The sequence below is a fragment of the Coptis chinensis genome, chromosome 2 (genome assembly GCF_015680905.1).
Source record: "Coptis chinensis isolate HL-2020 chromosome 2, ASM1568090v1, whole genome shotgun sequence".
NCBI classification, from domain to species: domain Eukaryota; kingdom Viridiplantae; phylum Streptophyta; class Magnoliopsida; order Ranunculales; family Ranunculaceae; genus Coptis; species Coptis chinensis.
The window spans coordinates 28,683,813-28,692,024 of NC_141457.1; the positions used below are offsets into that span (position 1 = coordinate 28,683,813).

The 8,212-nt window shown below is 36.7% G+C and overlaps 1 pseudogene; it reads right to left on the minus strand.

Annotated features, from left to right (window-relative positions):
• Window positions 1–7,715: 7,715 nt before the first annotated feature.
• On the minus strand, window positions 7,716–7,809 carry LOC147515672 (small nucleolar RNA R71; annotated as a pseudogene).
• Between the last annotated feature and the right edge of the window lie 403 nt (window positions 7,810–8,212).

The following is an 8,212-nucleotide window of genomic DNA, read 5'->3' on the forward strand; positions in this document are numbered from 1 at the left end:
ATCAAAACATGCTGCATCTTCCTCCTCCTCCGATTCTATCTCAGCAACCAAAACTTTAGGCAGATTCCACTCCTTCTGAATACACTCTCGATAAATACTTGCATTCTCATGCAACTTCAACTTAACCTTCCTAGATTCTGGAACACATCCCCAATACAACATAATCTTTATGATCAACGCAAGGAAAGCTGCGGTATATTGACCAACTGATATAATCTCATGTAAAAAAAAAAATTAAGGATGCAAAACCCATACCTTATGTTCTGAAAGGTCCAGAGAATGTGCAAAAAACTCAAATTTATGTCACTGGCTTTCGTGGTGGTAATAACATTCCTTCCAACCAACTGAGCCACTGCCAGTTGGTTTATTCTCAGAAACGACTGACGAACACAATGTGACCCAGGATTGTAACATCCTTCCAACATCGTTTCCATCATCAAAGTACCCAATATGAGATTCCTGCATGGTGAGTACAATGTCTCTTTGCTCAATGCCAGTTATCTCAGCCAACACTGCTGTAGTCAACTCCTTACGATTACTATTCACATCCATAAAAATCTTACGATTCACAACCTCCCTCTTATGGTAAAACGTAAGAACCAAATCAGTATGATAAAAATCCTCAGTAGAATACCACAATCTTTCCTATTTCCTAATACACATTTCGGTATCAAAGAAAGGTGCAAACTGTGCACTAGAAAAAACTTGTTCTGGAAGAAATTTTGGGGTTCTAGGAGCCATAGAGATCTGAAATCGGAAATTGTGGTGATGGTTAAGGTGTGGGAGAGAAAAAAAAAACTCGATTGAAATTGGAAGGGTATGTGTGTTGAGGTAAGGGCGTGGGCGCGCTCAATATGGGTTGATCCAAAGGGCGTGCGTGCTTTAATTTGGCTAGGTTTAGGCAATGTTCTTGAGTGGAGGCGAGGAAGAAGAAGGGGAAAAATGTGTGGTGTTTTTTTTTAAATAGGGAGTCACATGCGTGGCACGTGACCTGGTAGGGTTTTAATTTTTGGGCCCAAGCCCAAAACAAATCCGTAATACCTATCTTGTCCTATGCCTCGTATAACTTAAAACTAAAATCCCCGATTCGTTAACGGTCCGATTTTGGCGAATGAGCTACGAAAATGATCAGCAGAGAAAATACAATCCAATGATCTATAAAAAAAAAAAACTCAAATCTAACCGTGGTTGACAAATAAAGAAATGGAAAACGCCTCAAAACACGTGAATGGCATAAGTTATGTGATAAAAAAAAATCTAAATTCATAGATAGTGTCAACCCGAATCAAAGCATGACTAAATGGCATAAGGAACAAGAATAGGAGGTTGAGTGATCAAGAATAGAAAGACCAAACACCCTACCCCCAAACAAAATTTTAAAAATAGGGTTAGAAAATTTGTTTTAAAACGTGGGTCTTTTAAAGTCAGATTCCCGAGACTTACTAGACTAATGTTTATTGGGTTTTAATTTTTTTTTTTACTTTTTATGAATAAGGTTTAATATAAAAGAAAACAATAAAGCAATAAAGACATAAATCACTCCATAGAGAAACACGACTCAAAAACGAGAAAATATGCAAGAGTGGAAAACGTGAATTACGTTAAATGTGGACTTAGGATCTGGTACTTAGAGCCACACACTCCAAAGGGAGGGCCCAGTTACCTTAATGGTGCACTACCAATATATATGGAAATGAAAAGAAGTACACCAAACATCAAAGGTCAGTCCTCATAGACAGGGTCCTGTAAAAGGACATTCTCCACATCTGGGGAGCTTAACTCATGAAAATATTTTAAACGTTGGCCATTGAATTGAAAGGTACTGTTATCCTTGGGAGTTACCAAGGTGATTGCCCTATGAGGGGTGACTTTAGTAACCAGTAAAGGACCAGACTAACGGGTTTTTAATTTCCCTGGAAAAATATGCAAACATGAGTTGTAAAGCAAAACCTTTTGACCAACTACAAACTCTTTACGTAAAATCTGTTTATCATGAACACGTTCCATGTTAGCTTTATAATCCTTCGTGAGATCATAAGAATCACTACGGATTTCTTCAAGCTCATTTAATTGCAATTTGCACTTTACACCCGCCTCATCAATATTGAAGTTCAGGCTTTTTATAGTCCACATGGCACGGTGCTCCAATTCAACAGGCAAGTGACAAGGTTTTCCAAACACAAGTCTAAAGGGAGACATTCCTATAGGAATTTTAAAAGCTATGCGATACGCCCGTAAGGCATCTGTTAGACACTTAGACTAATCTTTCCGATCAGGATTGACTGTCATTTCTAATATTTTTTTAATTTCCCTATTAGAGACTTCTACTTGGCCACTAGTTTGCAGATGATAATGAGTTGCCACCTTATGGGTAACTCCGTATTTCTTAACTAAAGAAGCAATAATTCTATTGCAAAATTACGTTCTGCCATCACTGATGATGGCTTTAGGGATGCCAAAATGAGAGAAAATGTATTCTTTAACGAAAAATACAACTGTCGTATGGTCATTGCTACGACAAGCCATGACCTCTACCCATTTGGAAACGTAGTCCACGATAACAAGAATATAAATAAAACTGCGGGAAATAGGAAAAGGACCCATGAAATCAATGGCCAATACATCAAAAATTTCCACAACCATAATGGGATTTAAAGGCATCATATTACGTTTAGTGATACGCCCAAGTTGTTGGTAACGAACACACGTCTTGCAGTGAACTTAAGCATCTTTAAAAAGAGTAGGCCAATAAAAACCGCATTGAAGAACTTTAGCTGCCGTTTTCATACAACTAAAATGGCCACCACACGCTTTATCATGGCAGAAGGATAAAACCTTATTATATTCCCACTGGGGAATACAATGACGAATAATTTGATCCGCACAATACTTAAAAAGGTAGGGCTTATCCCAGTAGTATAGCTTAACTCTTGCCAAAAATTTCTTACGTTTGCTTTTTGACCAAACATCAGGAATAATATCAGAAGCTAAAAAATTCACAATGTCGGTATACCAAGGTGTAGAAAAATTTGAATAAATGTGCTCATCCGGAAAAGAATCAAGTATGGACTCAGAATCACTATCACTGTCATTGGTTAGTCTAGATAAGTGACCAGCAACTACATTTTTGACCCCTCGTTTATCCTTAATTCTAAAGTAAACTCTTGCAGGAGAAGGATCCATCGGATCAATCTCGGTTTAGCATCCTTCTTGGCTAGAAGGTACCTAAGAGCTGCATGGTCAGTGTACACTAAGGTCTTTGAACCAACCAAATAAATATGGAACTTATCTAAAACATAAACCATAGCTAAAAATTCCTTTTCTGTAGTAGTATAATTTCTTTGGGCATCATTTAAAGTCTTACTAGCATAATAAATAATGGTGGACTTATCATCTAGTTTCTGGCCTAAGACAACACCAACAACATAATCGCTAGCGTCACATATAAGTTCGAAAGGATTAGACCAATCGGGAGGCTGTATAATCGGTGCAGATATTAAAGTGGCTTTTAATATTTCGAAAGCCTGTTTGCAGTCATGATTGAAATCAAATATGACATCTTTTAAAAGCAAATTAGTTAAAGGCCTAGCTAATTTTGAAAAATCCTTGATAAAATGCCTATAGAAACCTACATGGCCTAAAAAGGCTCTAATGTCACGGATAGTCCGTGGTATAGGTAGAGACACTATTTTATCTAATGTGGCCTTATCTACTTCTATGCCGTCACTAGATATAATATGACCTAGAACTATTCCTCTTTTAACCATAAAATGACATTTCTCCCAGTGTAAAACCATATTCTTTTCCTCACACCGTGTCAACACCTTGGAAATATTAGACAGGCAGTCACTGAAAGAGTTTTTATAGATAGAAAAATCATCCATGAAAACTTCCATAAAGCGATCCACCATGTCACTAAAGATATGAAGTATACACCACTAAAAGGTACTAGGAGCATTACAAAGGCTGTAAGGCATTTGTTTATAAGCATAAGTTCCAAAAGGACATGTGAAGGTAGTCTTGTCTTGGTCGTCAAGATTGATAATTGATAAGAGCCTAAAAATGTAGTTTTAACTCCTTAATAATATTATATTTAGACTAATTATGCTTATAATAAATAAAAGTTAGTACTGTTTACGTGCTTTTGTGTATTTTAGGTATTTGAGTCAAATATGTGAAGAAATATGTCACTTTTGCAAGAGAAAGGAGCAAAGGTTGGTTGCTAAGAAGTTCTATGATTAAAGGCCAAGATTTAAGGAGAAAAAGCATTTTTAATGCCCAGTCAAAGCTGAAAAGTCAAAGTCAACGTGGGCAGAAATAGAGGATAAAAGCCAACAGAACTTTTGCAGGCCATATCTTTGGTCTCAGACCTTGGAATTGGGCCTACTATATGTCAGCACGACCAGCTCGAAAAGAGCTTTCTAATGGTCTAGGACTTGATCCAATCAAAGGAGTAAAATTAGACGAAAAGGCTGTTACAGTAATTTCCTATAGAGAAACCCTTTTTGGACTTAAGTAATTAGGTTTTGGGCTTGATTTAATGGCCCAAAACATAGCTCCAAAGACCATGCACAAAATTGTAAACCTAGCCCTCTCCTATATAAAGAGGACTATGGCAAAACTTAAAACGACACCCTTTAGTTAATAAATTAGATAATAATTTAGTCTTCTTCTTTAGTTAAACCCTAGTTATTGTTTTATTAGCCTAATCACCATTAATTCAATTCAAGTTATCTTTAATAAATTAGTTCTTCATTATGTCTTATTCTTATTCTTTTAATTATGATAGTCTAATGAATCATAGCTAAACTACCATTACATGGGTTTGATTAAAGCTTTGATGAAGACTTGATGTGTTAGTGTAGAATAAGTTATAGTTAAATATTCCACTCTAAAAGGTAATTAATTCACCATGAGAATGGGTTTAAATTGCCTCATATACTAATTATTAGTTGGTAGAGATTGCCATGAATAGTTAGGGATTAAAAAGACCTAACCTTTATGTGAAAACAGAAAGATTAGGATTACAACAAACTCCATACTAGCATATTAGGGATTAATCAAGGTGGATTTCAAATCTCCCTAATTCCTTCTCTATTCTTCTCCATATTTTATTCAAGTCATATTCAATTGCTTTAATTAAATTAGTATAAGTTAAATTCATATATTTAGTTTCATATTATAAATTCACATCTATAAATATTGCTCTCACTATTGTTTCCTTGTGTTTGATTAGTTGAATTCGTTTAAGTCTAGAGAGTTAAGAGTGGAACGATTCCGTACTCTATATATTGCATGAATATACATGTGAGAGTAAGAAATAAATAATTGATAACATAAGAATAAATTAGAGAAATCTAGTAGAGTTTTTACCGGTTATCAAATGGCGCCGCTGCCATCTTAGTTTTGTTAGATTAGTTTCCCATTGTGTTTTCAATTCTACACATAACCTCATTTCACCCACCAACCCGATTGTTTTGTTCTAACTGTGTTTGTTTTTTTTTCTTCAGAAAAAAGTTTTTTTTTTCGAACAGTACATTGAGCGCACCCTCGTGTACTCTAAATTTGAGCGCGCCCGCGCCATTGTTGACCCTATACTTGAGCGCATCAGTGATAAAAGTAAAATGAATAGTCTTACTTACGAAATAAAGCGATGAACTCTAAACGCAAGTAAAACTAAACTTAAACTTATGGGTCTATGTTTTATCAAAGATTCTACTCTCAAGTCTATGAGATATAGTGGAGTAGAGTGATTCGTTCCACTCTTAGTCCTTCCGCATGCTATGTTCTCAAGTGTAAGTACTCTAAACTTAAAGTCTAATGAGAGATTTACAAAAAAGGCAACTAGACTACGATGCAACTACCCACGAAATGCAACTAGTCGACGATGGGAATAACTAAGGGAATGCTACGTTGATTCTATGATAAGGAGTTAGAGGGGGATTGATTCCACCTTAACTCGACTTAATCCTATTAACGGCGAATCATCGTAATCTGAATTGAACTGCTTCGCAGAACAATTGGTTCTTCCTAATCCCTAATTACACATGGCATTCCTACCAATTCATAACTAGCATGTGAACGATTAAACCCATTCTCATGGTGAACTAATCGTTTCTAGAGTGGAAAGGAAATTACGACGATTTTACGATATTCGGAATCAAGCTTTCATCAAGGCTTCTCAACCCCCTCTAATGGAGGTTTAGCCGAGAATCATTACGCAATCATTTCCGATTACATTTAAACTAAACATGATATAAAGAATTGAAATTTACTTAATTAAACAATAATCAAATCTAATTTAATGACTCAAATGAAATAAAGACAGGAATTGAAATTAGATCTAGGAATGGAAATGACAAAATCGAAATTGATAAAAATACTACTTTATTGATCTAATCAAAATGAAGAACAAGATTCAAAGGTTTAATCTAATACAATAATTGAAATGGAACTAAACTTAATTAATCTACATGAAAAACTAGATCTAGAATTCATTAATGGAGGCTACTAATCTAATCTATTTCTAGGTCTAACTATCTACCATTAACAAAGAGCTAAGCTTTTGATAAATATAAGCATCATAATTTAGTTTTAGTTTACTTACGTTTTGATTTCATCGTTCATTTCGTGAGTAGACTATTCATTTTTACTTTTATCAAATGGCGCCGCTGCCATCTTAGTTTCACTTTCGTATTATTTTCGTAGTGTTAGTACTGTTCTTAAAGTCCCATTACACCCACCCACCCTTGTTTGATTCATACTGTGGTTGTCCATTTCAGAGTTGAAAAATTCCGAGTAAAAATTACACTGAAGCCATGGCTTCTTCTTGAGCGACCATACCTAACTCATCTGGACCTCGAAAGGACCGCCCCATGTGGAGCGCGACCCGCCCTTCAACTCTGGAATTCTAAAATACACTGAGCGCGACCGCGCCCTATGCGAGCGCGACCCGCGCCCTTAACAAAATTTTTCGGATTTCGATAGTTTTGATTCGAACTTTGATCTTTCATATTTTTCAGTGTGCTAACCTGCTATATACACTGAACAAGCGTAAACAAGATGCTATTCATAAAGCGAAAACAAGGACCTTGTCAGGTATTCCTTTCTTCCACACCTCGCATCTCCTGTTAGAGGTTTATACTAGTATATCAGAATTGTTTGGAGTGTTGATGTGTTTAGCTAAGTTTGGTTTTATCCTTGTATGAGATTAAGGTCTGGCCGAACAAAATCACCGAACGTAATTACACAACAATGTCAACAAACAAGTCTATCTAGTATACCACCCACTACACCTCTAGCTACTATTTCACACACATCACCTGACACAATGCCCGACGAAGAAGAGAGGCCTCTCTCTGACTTCTACAAAGCCTTGAGCGATAGCCCCAAATCTTGCATCGTTCTAGCAGATCCACCGGGGGATTTCCGAATCCCCCCAAATATTTTTAATTTGTTACCCGTTTTTCATGGATTAGACCATGAAAAACCTTATCAGCACATGCGCAGGATTGAACAAGTCCTAACAACATTCCACCATCCTACGGTTGGTACGGAACAAATTAAATTAAGGGTATTCCCTTTCACCTTAGCCGATAAGGCGGCGTCTTGGTTAACTGCCCAAATGCCTAATTCTGTGGACTCGTGGGCTAAACTTGTTCAGCTGTTTATGGAACATTTTTACCCACCCCTAAAGACAGATGAGATGCTTTCCAAGATTCATTTCTTTCGACAAAATCCTCATGAAACATTTTTAGAGGCTTGGAATCGTTTCACCGATCTCCTTATAGAGTGTCCACATCATAACTTAGCGAAAGACACGTTAGTTCGTGCCTTTTTCAAAGGACTTCTACACCACCATAAAGAAGTCCTTGACATAATGAATGGGGGTAGTTTCTTAAGCAAAGGAGCTTCGGAGGCTTATAAATTTTTTAGAGGACCAAACTAAAGCGAAAATAACAACCGGGGGGTAGTGACGATTACTCCCGCTCCGCTAGTTCTTCTTCAACAGTTAAGGCTACCAGTATGTTTGAGGTTAAATCAGATCCCGAGCTTAAAACTCTAATTGAATCCCTCACAAAAGGTAGAGGCCATTTTACGTACAATAAAAGCCAATCCCCGCATGAATGTAAATTCAAATCCATGTAGTTTCTGTTGGAGCCCTCGAGCATCCCGACCCCCTGTCCTATAGCCTATGAACAGGCTTGTTCCA